This window comes from Ascaphus truei, chromosome 3, assembly GCF_040206685.1.
Source record: "Ascaphus truei isolate aAscTru1 chromosome 3, aAscTru1.hap1, whole genome shotgun sequence".
Lineage (NCBI taxonomy): Eukaryota > Metazoa > Chordata > Amphibia > Anura > Ascaphidae > Ascaphus > Ascaphus truei.
In genome coordinates, this window is record NC_134485.1 from 337,104,947 (window position 1) to 337,130,934 (window position 25,988).

The following is a 25,988-nucleotide window of genomic DNA, read 5'->3' on the forward strand; positions in this document are numbered from 1 at the left end:
TGGAATGAAATGCTGTATTTGCAGGAGTTGGAAAAGATTTGAAGAATATTTTGGAATTGGAGTTTTAAACTCACACTATTATGTGAGCGATGTGTTCTCTGCATAAGACAAGGCTACCTATTAGTGACCAGCTAACAGTTTTATGTATTATTTATCGGTTATTGGCAAAGCAGCGGTACAATGGGTGCATAAGCTTTAAGTGTTCGTCTAACTGTTTCTTATGCAGCGATGGCTGAAATTACTTATGTGATACCAGCAATGTGATCTTATCTTAGAAATCATTCATTTACGCTTTTTGTTAAAAAAAAAAAAAAAAAAGGAAATGAAAAGAACTAATTGGAATAACAAAAAGAATACTAGAAGGTTTGAATGCCAAAATGATTCACCGAGCTTTTATTATAGTTATCACCAGGGAATTAGTAGTGAACATGGACATAAATGCCTAATTTCTATGCAACAATGAAGTTTGCTTTAGGACAAGCTTTTCTTTTCACTAGCTGGCATGTTACCCACACACCACCCTCTACTTCCTGCCCGCGACCTTTGAGTAGACAAAAATATTGTTAAGCTGAATGTGTAGTTAACTGCCATGACCTCAGAATTCATGTTCGAGTCTGTGGACCAGAATAATTGGTTGATAAATTCTCTCTGCACCTGCTTGACTATCTGCAGCTTCACCCTACACTACAGCTAAAGGAAGAGCTGCGGTTTGTGTGTTCATTACCAGCGTTCACCGTTTCATCAGTGCTGACAACCATTCACTCAGGGCCGCAGACAGATCTCGGGGCCCAGGACTAGGGTTACGACTGGACCCCCCCCCCCTTGTTGGCTGTCTTGCAAGCCCCCCCCCACTTACCCCCCATATCCCATGTATTTCTCTCCCATCCATCTCACTCCTTGTCTTCCTCACTCACCCCCTCTCTCCTCTCCATCAATTACCCCACTCTCATTCAATCCCCCCTCCTCACACCCATTACCTCCCGACCCCCTACACACACAACCGCCCCCACAAAATACATACAAAAAAAATCCCCACCTCCAAATATATACAAACCCCCTACCCTGCCAAATACATACAACCACCCACCCCCAAATACATAAACCCCCCTCACTCCCCCAAATACATACAACCCACCCACCACATTCAATGATAAATTAAAAAAAACACCATATAAGTAGACTTACCTAGCTTGGGAATAGCGCAGGCCTCTGCTGCCCCGGCCCTCCCCCAACTTCTTTGCCCGGCTGCCGGTCTTCTCGTTGCTGCCAGGTCCGACTCTCGCCCAGCTGCGGGCTTCCCTCACTGACTGTCCCACGCCGAGCTTCTGACGCCGGCATGCGCCAGGCCTGTCTCCCTCATGCCGGTGCGCGCTGGAAGCTGAGCCCAGCTTGCTTCCGGCGTGCGCCGATGTCAGAGAGGCCCGGTGCACACCAGCATCAGAAGCTCGGCGTGGGACAGTCAGTGAGGGAGGCCCGCAGCTGGGGGAAAGCCAGGCCCGGCCAGACCCAACTGCTTTGTCCGGTGCATACATTTTCTCATCTGCTTCTCTTGAAGAGGGCACACCTATTGTAAATGTTGCTGCCGAACAATGCAACAGGTATTAGACACTAGTGCCCATATTTACTAAGCAGTGCTATTCCATAACACCTTCCAGTGCCGGAAGACATCTTATGAGCATTCCCTTGAACGGGCCCATAAGGTGTTTTCAGGCACCACTTAGCAAATATGGCCCTATATGTGTAACCGGTCCCTCCACCACCAAAAAGGTTATACTTAAAAAAAAAATTCGGATTCTGCTTTGGTTTGTAAATCATATACTGCTGCATTGAATCTCAAACACCCCAGTGTATATCTGCATTGCCCCAAAGGCGGAAAGCCTGATGGGGCTCCCCAAAAGCTGCTCCCCTCTGCACAGGACCAGCGTGCTAAGGGTTAACATTCGCTTGTACTTTGTGGAATGTCAATCCCACCCACTGGAATGTTAATGAGCCAAGAGGACAAAGAACTTTCTGTTCACAGCAGCATTGAATCTCAACCACCCCAGTGTACATCTGCATTGCCCCAAAAGTGGACAGCCTTTGGCGCAGCCGAAGGGCAGCTAAAGGGTGTGAGCTGTTTGCTGCCGTTCGGTGATGTTAAAGCTGCTCTATTTCAATCTGAAACTCACAAGCCCTTTATCCCCTGTACCCAATTTTCCAACTATCTGTCCATTATATGTCTGTGAATTGACTGTATAACCCTATTCTTTTAATGTAACCATCTATTTGTATAACTCTGTGCCCAGGACATACTTGAAAACAAGAGGTAACTCAATGTATTACTTCCTGGCAAAACATTTTTTATAAATAAATAAATACAGTCTGAGCCGATGCTTTCCTCGACACCCCATTTTACTACCAGTTCATATCCTTCCTAGCACAGAATAGTAGGGAAGGTGGGGTAAAGGGAATTGGATTGCATCTGTTTTGCTGGACCCTCCAGCAGAAAAGAGGTTAAACCGTATCTATAGCTTTATTCTCGTCTTCATGTTTGTTTCGGTGACACCGAGATTCTCTACTGTTCTCCTGCCGTTTCCTGTTCTTTCAAGCCTCAGCTGTTCATGGATCTTCATTAATGTTTTATCAGTCAACAAAGATGGTTAGAATAGCAGGAGTGGGTGTGAAGTTGCTGCATAGAAGAATATCCATGTATTCATTACAACACAAAGTACAGCTGAAGAACATTATGGGTCTTTCAAAAACAAGAGATTAACTGTATTTTGAATTGCGATGGGATTGAGGAGTACATTAGATTGTAAGCTCTTAGGAAAAGGAGTCCCTGCCCGAAGTGTCACTTATGTCTGAAGCACTTCTTCCCAGTATGTGTTATTTGTATTATTTGTTATTTATATGATTATGGCGCGTGTATTACGGCTGTGAAGCACTATGTACATTAATGGCGCTATCTAAATAAAGATATACATACATCATACTACTGTAGCATTTAGGACTAGTTTTGTGGGTAAACTCACATGAAATTAGTTCTTTAGGATTCAACAAGAAATATATATATATATATATATATATGCAAATATAGCTGTATGCTCATCTGCATGTCTTAGGCAGGTCTGCAACCCCGCCTTTCCCCATTATCACCCAGCATACAGCACTTCCACTGCAGCAAGGGATTCTGGGAAATGACATGCAAATGAGCACACAGTGTCACTTTTTGCCTCAATAACCATTTTTAACATGGTTCCCTATAGGCTTAAGCTTGCTGCATGGTCACAGCTTTGAGCACAGCCAGGGTTAAGATATATATATATATATATATATATATATAGACCATACGATACCGGTTGCAACACGACATCAAGGGACAGCACGCAGGTAAGTAAATCAAAAATGTTCTATATTTGATAGAAGACACAAAAAAACGACGTTTCGGTCCCCCAGTGGGACCTTTCTCAAGTTTTTTTTGTGTCTTCTATCAAATATAGAACATTTTTGATTTACTTACCTGCGTGCTGTCCCTTGATGTCATGTTGCAACCGGTATCGTATGGTCTGTTATTGCTTTATCGGATAAGCACCAAAACTTATTGACTTGCATATGGTGTGCCGGCTGTGCATTGGATTCTATATATATATATATATTTCAAAAAATATATATATATATATTATATATATATATATATATATATATATATAGTTTTGCATAGGGTTCCAGCTACACAATTCCAGATTCTGCCCTATCCAAAACTCTGACTGCTTATTTACAGAATTTTTTTCTTACAGAACAATCTATTCCCGTCTGTTCATACAGAATTCATGCGTCACAAACCTTTTAATAATGTTGGCTAAATAGGTTTAAAAGGATTGTGATCCTGCACAAGCAAACCCAATGGCCCTTTAAGATATGCAAGACATATCTGGACTATTGACATATTAATTAGGGATGAAGAACGCGTCTGCCTAGATTATAATTTTAATGGGAAAACGAATGAAATATTATAGGGTTTGGTTTCGATTGCTCGGCATTGTAAAGCGCAGATAACAATGACCTTTACAACTTACTGGCCAAGTCCGATAAACATGAATTTGTTCTTCCAATGAAATAAGATAACTGCTGGCCCTGGTGGAGATTGCAACCCATTACTTTACATGCATTACACAGGCAGGAGAGGCCACACGGCACCAAAAACACATTGTAAACTATTCAGTGCAGTGACTAGTTGTGTATAGCACACAGATAGTGCGGCCAGTCTGGGACATTTGGTCGTGGGCGTGTCGCTGCGACCAAACGACCGCCGGTGCTTCGCCGGAGCTCACCCTGCCGCCAGAACCTGCCGCCGCCAGCCACTTCGCCACTAAGGTAAGTGCCTAAACTCTCTACCCTAAAACCCCCTAACCCAAGCACGTACCCTAAAACCCCCTACCCTAAAACTCCTTGCCCTAAGCTGGTACCCTAAAACCCCCTACCCTAAGCCCTTACCCTAAAACCCCTAACCCAAGCACGTACCCTAAAACCCCCTACCCTAAGCTATTACCCTAAAACCCCATATCCTAAGCCCTTAACCTAAAAACCCCTACCCTAAAACCCCTACCGTAACCGCTAAAATCCCTTAAATTAACCCCCTACCCTAAACAATAATAAAACTCACCTTAGAAGCGGCCGATCGGCTGCAGCGGAGGGTCCTTCTGTGGACGAACGACGGCGATGATTTGACCGCGGCGAAACGGCCACAAGCAAATGTCCCATTACGCAGCGCGGCTTCTATTAAAATTATAAGTGCTGCAGGTACCACTCAATCAACTATGTAGCCTAAAGATGAATGAACTGCTTTTTTGTGTATATTAAGAGGCCACTCCTTTCTGCCAGTTCAACCGAGTCTGCCCCATTACATCACATAGAGAAGAATTCAGAAGCTTGAAACAATAACAACAACAACAACAACGTTGAGTGACAGGAAAAAGAACGAATGGGTTTAGAAGCAGACACAATCGCCGACATCACCATTAAATGATAATACTACACTAAAGCTCAAGCCGGTGTCTATTCCAATATGGTCTGAAGAAATTAATCACGTAATAGTCCATTTCAAGAAATCTTAAAAAGTAGTTTAATTGGATTTTTTTGATTACAAATAATTAAAATCTGTGGGCTCTCTTTAAAGGAGATGCGACAGACCTGGGTCCAATGTACTATGTCTCCTCATATCAAATATATTGCTCAAGCATTACAACTAGTGACACACCACTGTCTGAGTAAGTACACACACACCCTTTCTTACCTCTCACTGCATCAGATCAGCTTAGTGCTACGCAAACACGTGAATGACACAAGAAGAATACTTTCACTGGTGCTGTGTAAATATGTGCATGATTACTGTGTTTTGTAAAGGTGCGCGCAGGACTCTGTAAGATAAAGGCTTCTCTAGTGATGCAAGAAGAGGCGGTAACACCAGATGGATGAGTATTAGCAAATGATGTAACAGCAACTTAACTCCTTCACCTTGGCAATACAGCTGCCGAGTCTGGCACCAACATTAGATGATCCTTCAGGGACCATAGGGTGACACGGACAGCACACCGCTCTCAGCCTACGGATTCACTTCAACAGCAAGTGAGACTTCTGATTTTCAAGAGGCAGATTGTATTCGGCAGGTCTGCAGGGGCACCTGATGGCTATAGCGGGTGCGCATGATTTTCTACAGGGTTATCTCATTGAAGTCTACAGGACATCCGTCAATGTTTTAAAAATAATGAGTCAAATATAATCAAACAACCCAGGATGACCACAACCCAGTAATGCAAAACAGAACCTGAAAATGACATCCGCGACATTGCAACATATTTGATTAGAAACAAGCAGTTGGAGGAACTGAAAAGCTGTAAAAAGGCTCCTCCCTTACAAAAGGAACAAGCTACACTAGCTTAAGGTACAAGTAAGGATGCATTTTTATTGAGCCAAGTGTCTTAGTGACCTTAGAAAATCTTGCTCCATAATTAGGGTGACCAGACGTCACGGTTTTAAAGTTACTGTCCTGATGTCCCGACAAATCTTTGTAATATCCCCTGTTTTGAGCAGAGAAAGGAGCAGCTGCAGCTCAATGTCTCCTCTGGAGCCGCAGGGTTTACAGAGGCCCCGCGCGCTTGCAGAAGGCACTTAAATTAAGTGCCGGGGAAGCGGCAAAGGCCTCTGTAAACTGCACTTACCTTGCTCCTGGAGACGCGTCGCCACGGCAACGTGACTCTTGATGCCGAAGCCAAGGTAAGAGAGGGGGGGGGGGCGCGAAGAGAGGGTAAGAGCCGGCAGGGGGGCGCAGGTAAGAAAGATTGCGCTCCCCTGAGGTAAGGGAGTGTGTGTAAGTAAGTGTACCCCCCTCCTAAAGGATTACTAGAAGGTTGGAGTATATTGGGCCTCACCCTGTGTTGCTATGGGATCATGACACCACGAGAAGTAAGTGAAAGAGATGGGGGGGGGGGGGGAGGAGGGTGGAGAAGGTTCCATAAGGTTAGGTTCCCGGAGGACAAGAGGAGTGGAGCGTCAGGGTGAGTAGATAGGTATGATCTTACAGTAAGATTACTGACCAGGCCCCCCTTATTTTATTGTGTTGTAGGCAGGGACAGTACCCCTGTTACTTAGGATTCCAGAAGAAGGCTAGGGGAATCCAACATAGGGACGGCCTCAAGTCAAGAGGGCTCCCGGGTGTCAGCGGATCAACTGTTACCGCGGATCTGCATTAACATTCCTCTCAGTCTGTAAGGAAGTGGCAGTTCCCAAACAGGGCAAATGTCTAGTGGTCACTTACAAGGGACCCACCAAGATTCCTGTATGGGCCCCGTGTAAACAGGGCTATATAAGGGAGTGTGTGGGTAAGTGTGTATGTGTGGTGGGAGGGGGGGGGGAAAGGAGGGGAAGTGTGTGTATGTGGGCAAGTAAGTGTGTTGGTGGGTAAGTGTGTGTGTGGGTATGTATGTATGTCATTATTTATATAGCTCCATTAATGTACATAGCGCTTCACAGCAGTATTAAACGTGCCATAATCATATAAATAACAAATAGTACAGATAACACCTAATGGGAAGAAGTGATTCAGACATAAAAGTAACACTTAGGAAAAGGAGCCCCTGCCCCGAAGAGCTTACTAAATGTGTATGGGTGGGTGGCTGGGTAGGTGAGGGGAGAAAGAATGAAGGGAGAGGGAGAAGAGAGAGGCGAGGCTGGGGAGAGGGAGAAGAGAGAGGCGAGGCTGGGGAGAGGGAGAAGAGAGAGGCGAGGCTGGGGAGAGGGAGAGAGAGAGGCGAGGCTGGGGAGAGGGAGAGAGAAAAGCGAAGCTGGGGAGAGGGAGAGAGAAAGGCGAGGCTGGGGAGAGGGAGAGAGAGAGGTGAGGCTGGGGAGAGGGAGAGAGAAAAGCGAAGCTGGGGAGAGGGAGAGAGAAAGGCGAGGCTGGGGAGAGGGAGAGAGAAAGGCGAGGCTGAGGAGAGGGAGAGAGAAAGGCGAGGCTGGGGAGAGGGAGAGAGAAAGGCGAGGCTGGGGAGAGGGAGAGAGAAAGGCGAGGCTGGGGAGAGGGAGAGAGAAAGGCGAGGCTGGGGAGAGGGAGAGAGAAAGGCGAGGCTGGGGAGAGGAGAGAGAAAGGCGAGGCTGGGGAGAGGGAGAGAGAAAGGCGAGGCTGGGAAGAGGGAGAGAGAAAGGCGAGGTTGGGGAGAGGGAGAGAGAAAGGCGAGGCTGGGGAGGAGGGAGAGAGAAAGGCGAGGCTGGGGAGGAGGGAGAAAGGCGAGGCTGGGGAGAGGGAGAGAGAAAGGCGAGGCTGGGGAGGAGGGAGAAAGGCGAGGCTGGGGAGAGGGAGAGAGAAAGGCGAGGCTGGGGAGAGGGAGAGAGAAAGGCAAGGCTGGGGAGAAAGGCGAGGCTGGGGAGAGAGAAAGGCGAGGCTGGGGAGAGGGAGAAAGGCGAGGCTGGGGAAAGAGGCGAGGCAGAGGTGGGCGAGAAGATTGGGAGGGGGAGAGAGAAGATTGGGTTGGGGAATGGGAATTGAGATGGGGGGGGAATTGAGTGTCGGGAGATGAGAGGAGGGGGAAGGGGCGAGGCTGGGGAAAGGGAGAGGCGAGGCTGGGGAGAGAGGCTGGAGAGAGGGAGAGAGGATTGGGTAGAGAGAGGGGAGAGGTTGGGTAGAGAGAGGGGCAAGGTTGGGGGAGAGAGACGATTGGGGAGGGGGAGAGACAAGATTGGGGAGGGGGAGAGACAAGATTGGGGAGGGGGAGAGACAAGATTGGGGAGGGGGAGAGACAAGATTGGGGAGGGGGAGAGACAAGATTGGGGAGGGGGAGAGACAAGATTGGGGAGGGGGAGAGAGAAGATTGGGGAGGAGGAGAGAGAAGATTGGGGAGGGGGAGAGAAGATTGGGGAGGGGGAGAGAAGATTGGGGAGGGGGAGAGAAGATTTGGGAGGGGGAGAGAGAAGATTGGGGAGGGGGAGAGAGAAGATTGCGGAGGGGGAGAGAGAAGATTGGGGAAGGGGAGAGAGAAGATTGGGGAGGGGGAGAGAGAAGATTGGGGAGGGGGAGAGAGAAGATTGGGGAGCGGGAGAGAGAAGATTGGGGAGGGGGAGAGAGAAGATTGGGGAGAGGGAAAGAGAAGATTGGGGAGAGGGAGAGAGAAGATTGGGGATGGGGAGAGAGAAGATTGGGGAGGGGGAGAGAGAAGATTGGGGAGGGGGAGGGAGAAGATTGGAGAGGGGGAGGGAGAAGATTGGAGAGGGGGAGGGAGAAGATTGGAGAGGGGGAGGGAGAAGATTGGGGCGGGGAAGAGAGAAGATTGGGAGGAGAGAAGATTGGGTTGGGGAAGAGGAATTGAGATGGGAGGGGGAATTGAGATGCGAGAGAGGGAAAAGGAAAGAGTGGGGGGTGGGGGATGAGAGAATGGAGAGGGACAGAGGGAATGTGGGGAGGGAAAAAGAAAATCAATAATACAACATAATTGGGGACGCTATTGGACAAATATCTTTATATTTATTTTTAAGTGCTGTAATTTGTTTTATAAATAATTTTTTATTGGATCCTGGTTGCACAGGCACCAACGGCATCGCCATCAAGCCGGCCCAGCCTGTTCCTACTGGGTGAAACAGACCCGGCGCATTTCATTTATTAAAAGCTGCAAGAAGATTGATGACTTACTACATGTAAAACAGAAGAACAGGTGTTCTAACTTTTTATCAGAAGATTAAATGGGAATGTCTACAGCTTGAGTACAATGAATTACAACTACAAATCATGTACCAAATGTTGGACGGTTACTGTACGTCAGAGGGCTCAGTGCAAAAAAATCTCACATTTCAAGCTACTTTTTTGTTCTAATGTCTGATCTCCTTTGTACAGACACTAATAGGGCATATAGATGCTCAGCATCACTGTACAATGCGTCATGTAACTTTTTAGAGCGGGGACATTCGTTTTCCATGAAGCTTAAAAATGCTGAAACAAAGCCAAGTTTGGTCTTTAACTTTTGCTTCAGTGTTAATTTTAATATTTACAATAGCTTGAAAACACTTTTTTCTGTAGTGTTACTAAGGCCGCGATTATAGTGCCGGCGATGGCGCGCGCAGCAAAAAAAAAACCATGAGCCCAATGAACCTGCGCATAGCGCGCAGAGGCGCGACGGAGAGGCTGAATCTCTAAGAGACAAATCAATTTGTTTTTTAGCGCGATGGCTGCGTCACGGCCCCGTTACGTGAGCGGTTGAGCCAATGAGGGCGAACCGCTCATGTGACGTCACGGCCACGCCTCCCCACGCCTCCTACCTGTAGTGCAAGTTTCGCGTGGTGTATGTAAAACAGAATAATAAAATGGGGTTTCCATGGTTATTCTTCTTACGGATTAAATGCACAAGATAAATGTCTGTTTACTAGGCCGGATTTAAAATCCAAACAGGTCTGCTGTTTTCTAAGCCAGAGGTGCGCAAACTTCTTGAGCTGCACCCCCCCCCGCCCGGCAGGCGCAGCGTTTGCGCCGCCCCCTCCTTTCCAAGGACTTGGCGTCAAATGAAGTCGCCGGCCATGGCGACGCGTCGCCGAAGACCCGGCAGAGAGCAGGTAAGGGAGATACAGAGGCCTCACGCCTCCCCCGGCATTTAATTTAAATGCCGTGGGGAAGAACGCGGGGGGTCTGTAACCGCCGCGCCTCCCCTAGAAATCCCCCCAGTCTGCGCACCCCTGTTCTAAGCAACAGTAAAGAGTCAGATGTAGCGCCCGGCACTGTGCAGGAGGCAGAACGCTTGTTCCACTGTCAATATCCAGACAGACTCGGTGGTGAAGAAAGAATGAGAAGTGAACTGGATTCAACCCCAGGAGGAGGAGCAGCTAACACTGGAAAACACAGCTGTGCAAAATGCCAGTCTGAGCATTCTGCAAGCTGTGCCTGTGCAAATAACGCACAAACTGGCCATGGCCTACAAGCCCCAGCACCAACAAAGGGGTTAAAGCAGCAATCCATATAGGTAGCTACTAAATTAACCCCCAAACAAGGACACATGTCCAAAAGGTCAATCTGGCAACCAGCTCTGTAATTGCAAAAAAAAAAACAATATTTAACTATAAATATAGCCACCAGTGTCCCAAATAGATTGGCACATCACCTGATGACGTCAAGATGTTCTAATGGTGACCCCCGCGGCCATATTTGTAGTTAATTTTACTTGCAACGAGTGGGCCCCTGGAACTGGGAGCACCACTGTTACGTTATGCAGAAACACAAGACCGATTATGCTTTAAGCAGCGGTGCGCAAACTGGGCGCAGGCTGCGTGCGGGGAAGAGCTGGGGACGGGCAGAGCTGTGCGCGGGCAGCCAAGCAGCTCACAAGCTCCGTGCTGCTGTCTCTGTGGTCTGCCTGCAGCTGGGGCGGGGCCTTCCCTGCACACAGACTGCCCCTCCTCCTCCTGTCCCAGTTTTTAGCCGACATGGGGGACTGCAGTGAAAGTAAGTGTGTCTTAATAGTGAAAGTAGAGAGAGAGATTGTGTGTAGTAGGAGACATATTGAGGGGAGGGGGAGAGAGAGAGACATGGAGAGATGGGAGACATATTGGGGGAGGGGAAGAGAGACATGGAGGTGGGAGACATATTGAGGGGAGGGGGAGAGAGACATAGAGAGATGGGAGACATATTGGGGGAGGGGAAGAGAGACATGGAGGTGGGAGACATATTGAGGGGAGGGGGAGAGAGACATGGAGAGGTGGGAGACATATTGAGGGGAGGGTGAGAGAGACATGGAGAGGTGGGAGACATACAGTATTGAGGGGAGGGGGAGAGAGACATGGAGAGGTGGGAGACATATTGGGGGGAGGGGGAGAGAAAGAGAGACATGGAGGGGTGGGAGACATTGAGGGGAGGGGGAGAGAGAGACAGAGAGGTGGGAGACATTGAGGGGAGGGAGAGACATGGAGAGGTGGGAGACATATTGGGGGGATGGGGAGAGACACTGGGGGAAGGTGAGAGAGAGAGACACACTGGGGGGAAGGTGAGAGAGAGAGACACTGGGGGGAAGGTGAGAGAGACACAGGGGGAAGGTGAGAGAGACACTGGGGGGGGAGGTGAGAGAGAGACACTGGAGGGAAGGTGAGAGAGAGACACTGGAGGGAAGGTGAGAGAGACACTGGAGGGAAGGTACACTGGGGGGAATGTGAGAGAGACACTGGGGGGAGGGAGAGACAATGGCTAAACGGAGGGATGAAGGTCAGGCAGAGATGGCAGAATTGAGGGGCTTGGGAGGAGGATGAGTTTTGGGGGGCTGAGGGTTCTTTGGGTCAGGGGGGTCACTTTGGAGTATTGATCAGCAGGGGAGATTCATCAGTACCCCCCTTGAGTTTGGTTATGGGGGTCCCTGATCCCTGGGCAACATTTAAAACGGGAATAAATAATACATAAAACTGGTAGGTTGGAGTGGATGACACTGGGGAAAGCAAATGGGAGAAGGAAAAAAGGGAGGGGAAAAAAAGGGGGGCAGGAGAGGGAAGGGAGGTAGCAAAGAGGTGGATGAATGCCCCCTCAAATGAACTGCCTTTGTTCACCAGAAAAAAACATATTACCAGATGCCAGCCAACAATAAAATAAACAGTGATCCAATACCAGTATACTGCCTGCGCGCACACCTGCAGCCCAAGCGATTTGTGAACTTGGCTGCAGGAGATTGTAGACGCGTGGCGGACGCGTCACAAAGCTGGTTCGCACTCGTTGGCTGAACCAGCTCACGTGCGCTGACGTCATGTGATTTTGATTACATCAGGCAGGGGGGGCCCCCGAGAAATTTGATGGATGAAAAGGGGGGCTCGGCATAAAAAGTTTGCTCACCCCTGCTTTAAGGAGCTGGCCTTTGAATTGCAAAGCCACAATTAAACCCCACATAGGATAATCTGAGAAAGCGGAAGCGATATAACGTTAAAGGACTTCAATTTTGAGGCGTAAAACGAAATCATTTTGGAAATTTGGAAAAGGTTTCCTTTTCTTCATTTGCAGCTGGAAATCTAAATGGGGCAAAAAGGTTAAACGTCTTTTCCTTGCCCCAGTGATAGTCACGTCTCCTGTCTGGGGACTATGTAGAAGAAGGTACATGAATACAAAGATAATGCAGAAAAAGTAAAACCCACCTTAGACTCCAGGTTATGGTTACAAATCCATGAACTTGGCTGCGAGACTGCGACTTTACAGATCAATCCCCGCTCTGTGACCTAGGCCATTGCCAATACTCACATCTCTACCACCCCCCATCCCCTTGTAGAGTGTAGTTTTTTGCCACCAAATGGGCAAAGATCATTCAGAAGCCCCCATTCCATATGGTGAGAAGTCGTGTAACGCATTGGTTCCATTCATGAGGATCAGAGGATGGAATGAAACCATACTTGACAACTTTTAAAGAAGCATTTCAGTAAGACACCCATTGCCCATAAGCCATGAACCTGCAGACCAAGGGGTGCTTTCTACCCAGAGTGGTCACATGCTTCAACTCAGAGTGCCGGAGGGGCCGCGGCACCAATGTGCTACAGCTGCGATGATTCCATTGCTTCTCAGCAACCACATATTTGCCATGTCACCGTGGTGATCCGAACTCAAGCGGAGGGACCTCGTCCATTCAAGATTACTTTCATGGGTCCCCATCATTTACAAGGATAAAAGATGACCCAGGCACACGGACTATGCAAAATAAAGAATTTAATGCAGCTAAGAAACCAACGTTTCGAGTGCTACACACTCTTTATCAAGGTGAGGGTGTAGCACTCGAAACGTTGGTTTCTTAGCTGCATTAAATTCTTCATTTTGCATAGTCCGTGTGCCTGGGTCATCTTTTATCCTTGTGAATACCCTTGGGACTTATAGGACCATCCCGGATACTGGAGCACCGGCAGTTGGGTTTGTGTGCGGAAGTGAGGTGTGTGTGCCAGAAAAACCACGTTGATACCCATCATTTATCCGTGATATTGGGGCACACCGATTATTAGCATCCTCAAGCAAGAGGGGGATTGACCATAATAATTGGGGCAATTCTGGCAAAAAGGTAATTTGGAGATATTCAATTGATTTACAGGTCACTAATTGGGAAAGGGATAATTAAGCATCCTCTCAGAATGTACTGTACATTTATTACCCATTGTATTCAATATCGAAACAAAGCCTCCTGAAAGCTTTGAACGGAACACCCATTGTGACCAGGAAATGGTCTGTAAAGCAGACAGAGGACTCTGCGGGCCTGTGAAAGTGCTTCTAGTGCTATTGATTGTGCCAGCTCTACTCATTTGTAGCTTGTGCCAAGCATGACATCACCAGGCACTGTACAAGGATATCTAGGGGAAAACCAATTATGTTATCAGTACCACTCCAATAAAGATGATGAAGATTATTCATCCGAAAGGCTTTTTGTTTTTAGGTACAGCAGGTTCTTCTAAAAGTGATGGGCAACATATAATCAAATAACTGGAGACTCTCGCACACTCCAAATAGGAAAATTCCCCCCTTCCAGAGTCACTAACCAAACGAAAACATATTGTAAGCCATTCAAATCATTTCACACAAACGGACATAACACGCACTCCACACAGATTTAGACCTGTGAGAGAAGATAGGACATTCAAAGCAGCATTAGCGTGACTGTACACTATATCTGTACTGAGGTGAAACCACTTAAGTATGCAAATCATTTTCCACAATTCTTGTTTGTTTTTGTAACTTAAAATATGACTAGCAAACCGTATGTCCAAAATATGACATACCGTACTGCAAAAATACCAACCTCCAAGAGCTGAAATTAGAGAGGTGTGTGCAGGTTATATTGCTTTTAAGAGGGGCTTGCAATGAAGATTATGAAGCAGAATAGTCTCCTGTTTATATTCTTCGTTATTCCAGATTATAGGGGGCCATATTAAAATGGATTTGAAGCAAAAGGGGATGATACGGTGTGCTCATATGCATGTCATTACCCAGAATCCCTTGCTGCAGTGGAAGCACTGTATGTTAAGAGATAATGGGGGAAAGCAGGGTTGCAGATCATTCTGAGGCCGCGCTTATAGTGCTGGCGATGCAACCGATTCCGTCACCATTAGCGATAGTTTTAATTAGGTTTTTAGCGACGTTGCTGGCGACAAGGCCAGTGACGTCACTAAAGGGGGTGGGCCGCACAATTTGATTGGTTTAGAGACAGTCACATGTGGCGACTGTCTCTAAAAAATCAAATAGACCCGGCTTCCAAATTTTTAGTCTCGACGTTGCTCCGTCGCACTTACTATAAGCAAGCAAGGCACTATAAGCGCGGCCTGAGTCATGTGATCGTTTTTTTTGCCGTTATTACAGATTAGTATTTTAAACACTTTGTATCGCAATACATTGCAGGTCCTTCAAACAGACAGCTCCAGTTCTCAAGTGCTCAAGGGGGTGCAGGTCCCAGAAGAAATCTTTGATCTTTAGGGTCAGCAAGTGTGCAGCCGGCTACTAATCTTCAGGACTGCAGCCCCGTCCTGCTGGCCTCGCAACGCAAGCCACTACCGGAAGCTCTGAAGGATAAAGGGTTAAACAAGGACACATGCTCTGGGTAACTGCTCTAAACTATGAGCTGCTGCTGCAGCATAGCGAAGGATCCAATTACACTCCTGACTCAACAACATCCTGTCTTTCTTCCACAGCCTCCATGACACGGATGACATCACTTTTCCTTTATCTGCCTTCATTACGCTGACCTTGTTTATATCAGTGTTCCTACAGGAGACAATCTAATGTTCTCATCTCAATGTATCCATAGATAGTCAAAATAGAGGGGTGTGTATACATAAATAAAGATGCACACACATTTATACAGACACACACGGAGTGCGATTCCTTACAGGCTTTGTCTGCTTTAGCTTTATTTCCCCGTAAGGCTGGGGCCATGGTACTGCAGACCGTGCGGAGGCGTCCACTCGCTGGGCGCACAGACTGCCTTAAGGCAGTGTTCGCGTCCATGCGGGCGCTTCTGCGCGGAAGCAGGAGGGGGCGCGCGTCGCGTGAGAAATCAGTTAAACTGATTTCTCAGCGCGACAGACTGGTCACGCGAACCAGCTCCGTGATGTCACTGGCACGCCCCAAGACATATCCACCGCGCATACCATGGCCAAAAAACACACCCGCTTTAAGCGGGTGACGTCACGGCCGCGTGCGCCTCCGTACGGGCCAAGGCTCTATGGAGCTGGCCTAAGGCTGAGGCCCCGGTGTCAGCGCTGCACGTGCGCCTGCCAGGCTGGCGGTGCGTTCAGCCGAGTTCCCCGGTCTGCAGTGAGCTGCAGGGGGAAAGACGGGGGGCGCGGCCACAACGTCACTCGGCAGGTTCGCCCTCATTGGTTGAACCGTCGGGGGACGTGGCCAGCGTTCTGACGCGAGTACATTTTTCCTGTCTTCGGGGAAATCTGTTCGCACAACGCGGCGGGCAAGGCAGCAAACGAGCCCGGCCCCATTGAGAGGCGGTGCTTGTCCCTGCGGCAGGCAGCGGGGACCTGGCATAATGCTCCCTTTATTAACCCTTTGCTGTCAGTGGCCAGCACTCCAGCTCCTGGATACCGCTGCATTGAGAGAACAGCACACAGTGCTGCATACTAACTTTACAGCTTCTGGCGTCCATCTAGCAAACGCATCCTTGGCAATCAAGGCGTTCGTTGATTATGTTCATTGCTGTATTTGGCCGGGCACATTGTACCGCATTGCAGAATAGACCTGTGCCACAAAACTGAGCAATAATAATGATGACATTGGTGAGTGCTATGGTCATGTTTGACAAAATTCCATCTGCCCACACTGAATACCTGTTTACTCTCTTCAAACGCCACGGGGAAACACAGCAGCGTGGGGAACGGCTCATCCTTTGGTTATTGTGGTGGCTTAGAGAGCACCGTGGATGGACAGCACACAAAATGAAAATTTCAAGCAGTGTTATGCTCTACAGCAGCGGTGCGCAAACTGGGGGGCACGGCGGTTGCAGAGGTCCCACGCTCTTCCCCCAGGCATTTAAATTAAATACCGGGATTCTGAAGAGCTGCAGGGACACGTTGCCCTGGCAACGCGACGTCAATTTATATATAAAATACTTCACGTTATTGCTGCTAAAGGTGGTTCTACAAGCTATTGAATTATAAGGTGTACTTCGTTTTTCACACATAGCTTCTCCATTTTGGCTTTATTTTTGTTAAATAAATCATGACACGGTTTAATATGTCATGTGTTGTTGTTCATCTGAGGTTGTATTTACCTAATTTTAAGAACTGCTAAGGCACAGATGATTGTTATTATATCCTGATATGTAAAACCATAGAATTCAAAGAGGGTGTACTTTCTTTTTCACACAACTGTATACACACACACACAGCTCACCAGTGGGACATCATTTCTCACTACCCGATCATTCCATAAATGATTTAAAAATCGAAATCCTCAATGGAATGTTTAAACGTACCCAAGAATGGAAAACATTTGAACTCAGAATGATGACTCGTTGACACCAAAACAAGGACTTAATGCGGATATGGGGTTTCTCACGCTATCACAATTGTTTGTAATTATCCTGCCTTCCTTTCTGCCATTGTACTTATCCACACCTTCCCCCCCCTCCATGCTGTCCCTTGTCACCCTTCATGTCTTCAAACACCCCTTTCTCACCCTACCTTATCTACAGTAAATCTGTTTGTTTGTTTTCCTGCTCTCCAAACCTGTGTTTTAGCCATAGATTCCGTTGTTAATCAGTATCACTCCCCCATACAGTAGGATCTTTTTTAATATACCTTTACTATGCCTGAACCTGGTGCTGTCCTGAAGCACGACAACCACAGTCTAATCTTCAGAAGCCTATGATGCAATATATAAATAGCACTAAAGACAACACAATCACATCAAGGTTTCTGTGCATGTCTGGGGGAAAAATGTGTAAGTGTATGGGGAAATAATTCTAATGTTTCATTACTATCATGAACAGTGAGTTTACTGGGGAGAAAATAAATATCTGTGAAGCTTCCTTTGCATATACATTGTAACCCCTAATAGACAGATTAGTTAAAAAAAAATAATACTTTTACAGGACCACTGGCCATCACGGATTACCACCACGGACTAAACCTTCCCACTAGTCAGTCTTTCTATTTGTTTCAGACACCAAATGGCTGTGTGAGAAGAGCCAGTGACCATATTGGTGGAAGGCAGCACGGCGTGGATGCCACATTTTTCCACGTTAAAGTTATGCTGCTCAAGAGGTGGAGAAACCAAGGTTAATGGTTTCAAGTCCTTGTTCCCGACTGCTCAGAAATCTCTTGACACACTTGAGGGATATAGCTAGTCCACCCACTACATTTCCAGGTGATGATTTTAGAGGAAAGAATAATAGGTAAAAGCCAGCGCGAGACCTTGCACAAGCCAACTGACCATGCCCATATGTCATTTCTTGGTTAGCATTTGCTCACATCTTTTGCGGTTTTATACGGTCTTTGGATGCTACTTGCGACAGATGAGAACAAAATGAGACCTATTCCTATTATCTCAACATATAAGGTACTCGTCATACAATGTTATCATCCTGCCTCCCACATTGCACTATGGAATATGTTGGCACAATACAAATAAAAGATATTAGGAATACCAACAACAACCCTCTGCTTTATTACTTTTTTCAGCATGTACAGCAAAAAACAAAGATGGCTCTGAGGTAACCCAACCGAAAGCTGCAGTCATCTCACAATGATGTCATAGCTCTCTGTTGGCTGTCAGAGTGATGCTGACCCATATTGTTTCTCTCAGGAACTGGGGGTTATCGGTAACTTGGAGAGGTGCAGTGCAGCTCCTTGTTTCAAATAAGGGTAAAAAATTAAAATGCTTTAAAATGAAGAGTGAAATAAAAATTATAGGAACTACAGAATAACTTTTTTTTATGAACTAGTGTTACTGTATTATTGAATTTCTTTAATGTGAATTTGCAGAACAACACCTGCAGAACAAACCCGAGGAACATGTAGGGAGCTTAAGACATATGAAGTCATTTGTCAATCTGCAACTGTGGGAAAAGGGATGATTTCTTGGATTTATATCTTATTATCACAATCCTCCGCAGAAACGAAATTACAATATATGATTAAATGGGAAAAAGAGTTGTGATCAACCTTGGAGATGGAAGACTGGGAACATATATGGCTGAGAGGTAAAGGATCCTCTATATGTTCTACAATAAAAGAACATACACAACTCATCAGATAGGTGTTGGAGACAATGTCACCAGATTGGAACATATATGGTGGTCATGCCCTAAAATACAAACAAACATTCTGGAAAAATATGGTAATATTAATAGATAAAATTACAGGTCCAAAACTACCTCTTGATCCATGGACATTAGTTTTGGGTAAACCTGTACCTGAGAAATATTCCCACATTAAAAAGACGTTGGTGCATCATATTCAAAGCTAGCAACAGCTTGAAAACAGTCTGAACCTCCCAACAATAAGCAGGTTATTAGTAGTGTTTGGGATTACTGATGGAAAAATGAAGCAGTATAATCAACAATTCTTACGAAATGTTTCTAGGGATATGGAATCTTTGGATAGAAAAATCTCCTAATGAATCTATAGTTTAGGACTAAGTTAAGTGTTATCAGTACCTATTTGGTGTAGAGGAAATTGAACAGCTGGTCTTGAGCTATAGTTATTACTATGAATAAGAGAAAATAAGTGTTATCACCCAAGTGCATTTCTCAAAAGCCTATCCCCAAATCCCTCCCCTTCCCACTTCTTTTATAGTTATAATTTATTTCATATTGAATGTTGTTTTTGAATTGTATTCCCTTTCCCTTTTTTTCTGCACTCCAACAACATTTATGGAAACTTTAATAAAATATTAAGTAAAAAAAGAAAAGTAGTATAATGGCCCACAATGTACCGTAACTTCAATTTATATACATTTAAAGACTTACACATGCTTTCAAAATGTATCCAGGGAGAGGGAGTGGCTCAGTGAGTAACGACACAGACTAGTACTGAGAGTTTGAAGCAGCGGAGCCTGGTTCAATTCCCGGTGTTGGCTCCTTGTGACCTTGGGCAAGTCACTTTATCTCCCTGTGCCTCAGGCACCAAAAAACATTGATTGTAAGCGCCACGGGGCAGGGACCTGTGCCTGCAAAATGTCTCTGTAAAGCGCTACGTAAAAACTAGCAGCGCTATAAAAGAACATGCTATTATGCCTATTTTTTTAACCTGTACCATTATACCTATATCACTTTCGCTTTATAACGTGATCAATGTAACAATAGCAGGAGCAGACCTTCCATGCCCCCCCACCACCTCCCCAAGATGTGGTCCATGGGCTGCAAATTAAGGAGCCCTGTTTTAGGGTGGGTGTCAGAAATCCATAAGTGGCAATTACAGTTAAAAGGTCTCTGGTAGAATTGAACTTGGATCCTAATGTAGAGGGCAGTAGACATCTTTAACCAACTAAGTTCAGCAAGGGCATGCAACGCATCGCCTGGGGAAAGAAATGGGGCTCAACATATTTTTTATTATGTACTTGTGCACTAGTGAAGCCGAACAAAAAATGGAAGCCGAAAATAAAATGGTTCTTATTCTCTTCTGTTAGTCAGCCATCTTCAATGTTTATAAAGGTGGAAGAGTGTGGAGATTTATTGCTAGAACCCCTGGATTTCTACTTTTTCAGACACACAAACGTGTTCACCGCTGGCTCCTTTTTCAGCCGATGTTTTACATTGCTGCAGTAAGCAAGATAATAGGTTTGTGCCGCTCCAAAAGAAGCAGAAGGCAAACTAGTTAATTGGTCTCAATGCTTCCGTAATACTTGACATAAATCCAAGATGGCTACCTCCTGACTACTGAAGAAAATACATGGGGGGAAAAAAGCGACTTTTAGTACAGCGGCTGAGACCACAAGTAAGCCCACACCTGCTTGTATCCCACTTGCCAAACAAGCGTATTGGGGCATTTGGGAACTTCCAAGTAAATCTAGCCCAAAAATAAGGAGGCCTGAGGCTACCTGTACCAAGATGTACCAGAAAAACAACTAAACCTGTAAGGATTTCATTGTTACATTTTGTGTCCATTCATTTTTGATTTCTGGTTTCTAGGCGAAACCCTCCCTGCCGGGGCTCCTAGGGAGTTTACATCATTGTGCAAAGGTTGACTACCCAACATAGATTACCTTGACTCTGGGTTCTTGATTCAGGTGGATGGGCGATGAGAGGTAGCTAAGTGGTATAAAAATGGGCGCCTGGAACGTTTGTAGTACAACCGTCTTTTATTTGTGTCCCCAAGCACAGGGAAAGCTCATTCATATATTGGCAATATTGTATTTTATAGTAGACATACATGAATACGGTTCTTCCATCAGTGCCCACTCTTAACACTCAAATGGAGGTACATTGACTTAGTTGCTCTAAGTAGGTGTGGAACCGGGCCCCCTTGTTGCTTGAAGATCATCTGTATCAATCTGATTACTCTAGGCCCCTACAGGAATCCTGGTGGGTCCCTTGTACGTGACCCAATACCTTTAGCCTGTTTGGGAACTGACTCTTCTCTACAGACTGATGAGGAATATTAGTACAGATCCGCGGTTAGAGCTGATCCATCGACACCCGGGAGCCTGCTTTCCCGAGGCCCTCTGTGGTGTGCCGTATTCCTTTCCCTTAAATATTCAGGACTCCATTCCTTCTTTTGGGGATCCTAACTTAAAGGGTACTGTCCCTATCTACAACATAAACACGGGGGCCTGTTCTGTGTTATTACTTTATAAACATCACTTATCTACACTTCCCGAGGCGCCTCTACTCGTCCTCCTGGAACCTAACCTCGAATCTTCTCCCTCACTTAAATACTCTTCCATGATGTCAGAATCTCCATGGCAACACAGGGAAGGACCCGAGACATGCTAAACTGCTAGTAACCCTCTAGGAGGGGAGAGGGGGGGGGGGTTACATAGGTCTAAATGATATATATTTTTTAAATATCCTAAATTATGATACAAGTACTGGGGAGTGTAGACTCCTGTCAATGTTTAATTGGCAGCGCATAAAAAGTCCAGGGGGCAGGAATTAAACCCTCATGCTTGAGGGTTGGAAAGCGCTGCAGGACCCACAAGCAGAGAAGTGTCACATTGTGTGATTGTGGATAAGGTTGGGGTAAAAAAACAAAAACATGATCAATAAGCGGATCAGGATGTGTAAATTGAGCAATGAGAAAATGTGAGAGTCTGAGCGAGTGGGATGCGCAGACTGGAGAGGGAGCAGCAAACAAGGCCGAGGAGAGGCCTCTGAGGAGTAATAGGGACACGCAGGGCATAAAGGAAGCCAGAGTATTTAACAGAGGGTAGAATGCTCCCCGTCTCTGACTCCACTGTATGTGCTTCGCCACCCTTTTCTTGCACCTTGCAGCAGGTAGACGTTGCCACCAGTCACAGTGGCTGACCAGAGTGCAGTTGGTCTATGTCTGATGCTATTGCACATCTTACACCACTGGTTTCCAACCATGTTTTGGTTAAGGAACCCTATAATTATATTGTTAAATTCTGTGCAACCCCAACCCTCTCTAACAGCGGGTCTGAGATCAGATGCATTGTAAGGAACCCCAACCCTCTCTAACAGCGCTTCTGAGATCAGATGCATTGTAAGGAACCCCAACCCTCTCTAATAAAACGTCTGAGATCAGATGCATTGTAAGGAACCTCAACTCTCTCTAATAGTGTGTCTGAGATCAGATGCATTGTAAGGAACCCCAACCCTCTCTAATAAAACATCTGAGATCAGATGCATTGTAAATTCCTCTGTATTTAGTACAATTTTAAAATGACCTTCAAATTGCAGGGAACCCTTTAGGAATGTCCATGGTACCCAATGGTTCCCTGTAACCCCATTTGAAAAACACTGCCTTACAGCATCACGCAGCATGAGCTTGAAACACTGTGCAGGTGAAAGACACCCTACCAATGTATGAGAAACATTGAACAGCTTCCGTAGTAGTATCTATTACATTGATAATTGCTATTCTAATGTACATGAGCCGTCAACTCAACTGTACACATCGTTATTAAACCACTCCCAAAACCAAGAAAAAACAACGCTGCAACAAAACTTGCTTTCTAGGAAAGTGCAGCTATTGTGTTAATGAGCAGACTAGGGGAGCAGCGTGGCCCTTATCTGCAGGCACATTCTTTTTCCGATGCTTCTATAAAATCTGTGCCAAAAAGTTGTGTCATGCGGCAGACATAAGCTCACAGGGCTCAATATTAAGATTGATTAGGAGCAAAAAAGCAACACTGTGTGCTCAATTGCATGTTATTCCCCAGAATCCCTTGCGGCAGCACTATATGCTAAGGCAGGGGTGCCCAACTTTTCCCCCTGCGCACCCGTCAGCCCCCCCCCCCCCCCGTTGTCTCCGACGTTCTGACGGCCTTGACCCTGCGGTGTCATTTGATGCCGCATTGCCATGGCGACACATCGCCAAAAGCCGCCGGAACCAAGGTAAGGGAAGTTACAGAGGCCTTCGCTGCTTCCCCGGCATTTAATTTAAATGCCTTCGGGAAGGGTGCGGGGCCTCTGTAACCGCCGCGCCCCCCCACCAGTGCAAAGAGATAATGGTGAAAAGCAGGGCTGTCCGAGACATATGAATGTGCTCATAAGTGATATTTGTATTTAGTATAAAATCTGAACACATAAGCGGATATCTATGAAATGCTACAGAGTGTAGAACTGTTTATTGGAAGAGAAAATTTACAATGCATGTACTTGAGCACAGGAGATGAAACCTTTATTAAAGTAACAGTTCTCAAAAAACATTTTTGGCAAGATATCAGGCTTATTTTTTTTTTTTTTTTAACATTGACCTCAGGGGCCACAATGTTTAATTATAAATGCACTATTCCTTTCAATGTCAGTAGAAACTGGTCATATTTTATGTCCAATAAGAAAAAACCCGGACTCCAACTTTATAAAAGAGAATAGTAGAGATCCAAAAGAGTTTATTTACAGAAGGTAACATCACCAATATAGTTACTACTTGTAATCAGGTTGGGTGTTGCTAGAAATGCTATTGCTTTAGAGATGTCATTACTCTTCAATTTAGATTCAGATAAAGGCAGGTTTTTGTCAAGTATTTAATAAATCCATTGTTATATATTCAAATTATTTTTCATTTTAAGGTGCACATATATATATAATACATATATATATATATTACATAACAGAAATCAGTGCACTCACTAATGTACAAAAGAAAAAATATCTGGGTGCATAAAGTCTGTAGAATGAGTAAAGGCACAAAAGGGGACAGGCACGCCAAAATAAGCAAAAATGGGTGAAGTTTAATACTTTTGCTTTCTTTGGAGTGTGTGTGTATATATATATTTTTTTCCTTCTAATTTCTGCACTGTAACCCAATTTATAATATTTGAAACCTGCATGCTGTGTCTTCTTCCCCACTCCTTGGAACCTGGTGGAGTATATTTTCTTGATAAGAGATAGCTAGAAACATGAAAATGTAGTCAGTGTACTATAACTGGTGTGTAGAAATAATTAAAAGATGATATATGCGTGCAAACTTGAATAAGTGCATACATTGTGTTAAAAAGTGACAAGTAAACAAGATGTGTGCACAGAGGTGCTACAATAGAAGAGGACGTGTAAATATAAGCGAGTAAGGATCCATACAGTCATCAGGAAGTTCAAAGTTTGTAGAAACAAATCATCGTGTGTTCAGGCGTTTGGGGCTGCTTCTCCAAAGAGGGACCTCCCTCCGAAGAGATTCATGAAAACAAAAATGAGAAGCGTACGTTTCACAGTGTAACAAAAAAATAATTGAATGTGTTAAAGCAGTAGTTCAAGCTACCGGTTTATTTTTATTTTCTTCCATTCAATATGTGCATCAATACAATCTGCACACTGACAAGTGATTAGCTAAGTTGCCGATCGATCGGCAAAGATTCGGCTTGGGCGTTCATTATATCACTGTTAGTGCTGCAGAAGAATACCCAAGAGGCAAAGTTCTGTGTGGAAGATCATGTGACAAGGCAGGCACTAGATACAATCGGTACACTGCTAGAGAGCAAAAGGTGTGTGCCAGAGCCTGTCACAGAAGAGGAATGTGGTGTGACTTTGTAAATGGTTGCTATAGAAATAAAAATGTTTGTTACATTAGAATAAGTTAAAAATGTCTTTAAAAAGCTTTTTTTTTAATGCTACAAGTATTTTATCATAGTACAGAACTGATTTATTAAAAATAAACACACACATGTAGGATATTGCTTGAACTGCTGCTTTAAGACAAATGCTCACTTGCAAGGATGCAAGTTAAAAACTCACAGTGTATGTGACAAGACAGTTAGTTACCAGGCATCAACCTCGCATGTGGTGTACTCAAAAACACGGCAATGCCCCACGGATCTCCGAGGTATGAGGAACTCATCCTCACTTGAGAGGACGGCCTTGCAGAGCGGCGAGAGAATATCTGTAGTTGGAAAGTTTGGAAGCGGCAAACAGGTTTTCATCCGCTCCTACCACTCGCAGTGTCCGTGCATGCGTCCTTACGTCGATACGTTGCTACGTGATGACAACTGACATCTTCTGAGTGTCAGTTTGTCTTTGTACAGGTTGAAATTATTTTTTGTTACCTTTTTACACTATGGAGCACACGCCTCCCATTTAGAGAGAGAGAGAGAGAGAGAGTGTGTGTGTGTGTGTGTTTGTGTTTTCAGGGTACTTACATAGTTACATAGTAGATGAGGTGGAAAAAAGACATACGTCCATCAAGTTCAACCTATGCTAAATTTAGACAACAGATACTTTATTCTATATCTAGACTTACTTATTGATCCAGAGGAAGGCAAACAAAAAAACCCCATTAAGGGGAAAAATTAATTCCTTCCTGACTCCAAGAATTGGCAATCGGATTAATCCCTGGATCAACATCCTTCCCATGTATACTTATTTGGTATATCCCTGTATACCTTTCCCATCTAAAAAGATGTCCAACCTTTTTTTGAACAAATCTATTGTATCTGCCATCACAGTCTCCATGGGTAATGAATTCCACATTTTAACTGCCCTTACTGTAAAGAACCCTTTCCTTTGTTGCTGGTGAAATTTACTTTCCTCCAACCTTAAGGGAGTCTTTTGTACTGCCCGTGGGATGAATAGTTCTTTTGAAAGCTCCTTGTATTGTCCCTGAATATATTTGTATATAGTTATCATATCCCCTCTTAGACGCCTCTTTTCTAATGTAAATAAATCTAATTTAGCTAGCCTCTCCTACTTCTGAACATAATATCAACCCAGCCCTACTGTATAAATATTTCCACTTCCATTGCACATCAAAGACTTAAAGCAGCAGTTCAAACACAATCCTACATGTGTGTTTTTTAATAAATCAGTTATGTACTTGTAGCATTTAAAAACAAATAAAAAAAAGAATGTTTTAAAGACATTTTTAATGTTTCTAATGTAGGAAGCATTTCCAAAGTGACAGCCCCCTTCCCC

The 25,988-nt window shown here is 45.2% G+C and overlaps 1 protein-coding gene and 1 long non-coding RNA gene across 4 annotated transcripts in view; one reads left to right on the forward strand and one right to left on the reverse strand.

Moving 5' to 3' along the window:
- CSRNP2 (cysteine and serine rich nuclear protein 2) overlaps positions 1–25,988 on the reverse strand; it is a 58,822-nt gene that overhangs the window by 26,078 nt on the left and 6,756 nt on the right. The window lies entirely within an intron of this gene.
- On the forward strand, positions 10,648–18,100 carry LOC142489951 (uncharacterized). The gene is made up of 3 exons (XR_012799965.1): positions 10,648–10,951; positions 14,849–15,047; positions 15,139–18,100. It is a non-coding gene; the product is annotated as an uncharacterized LOC142489951 (long non-coding RNA).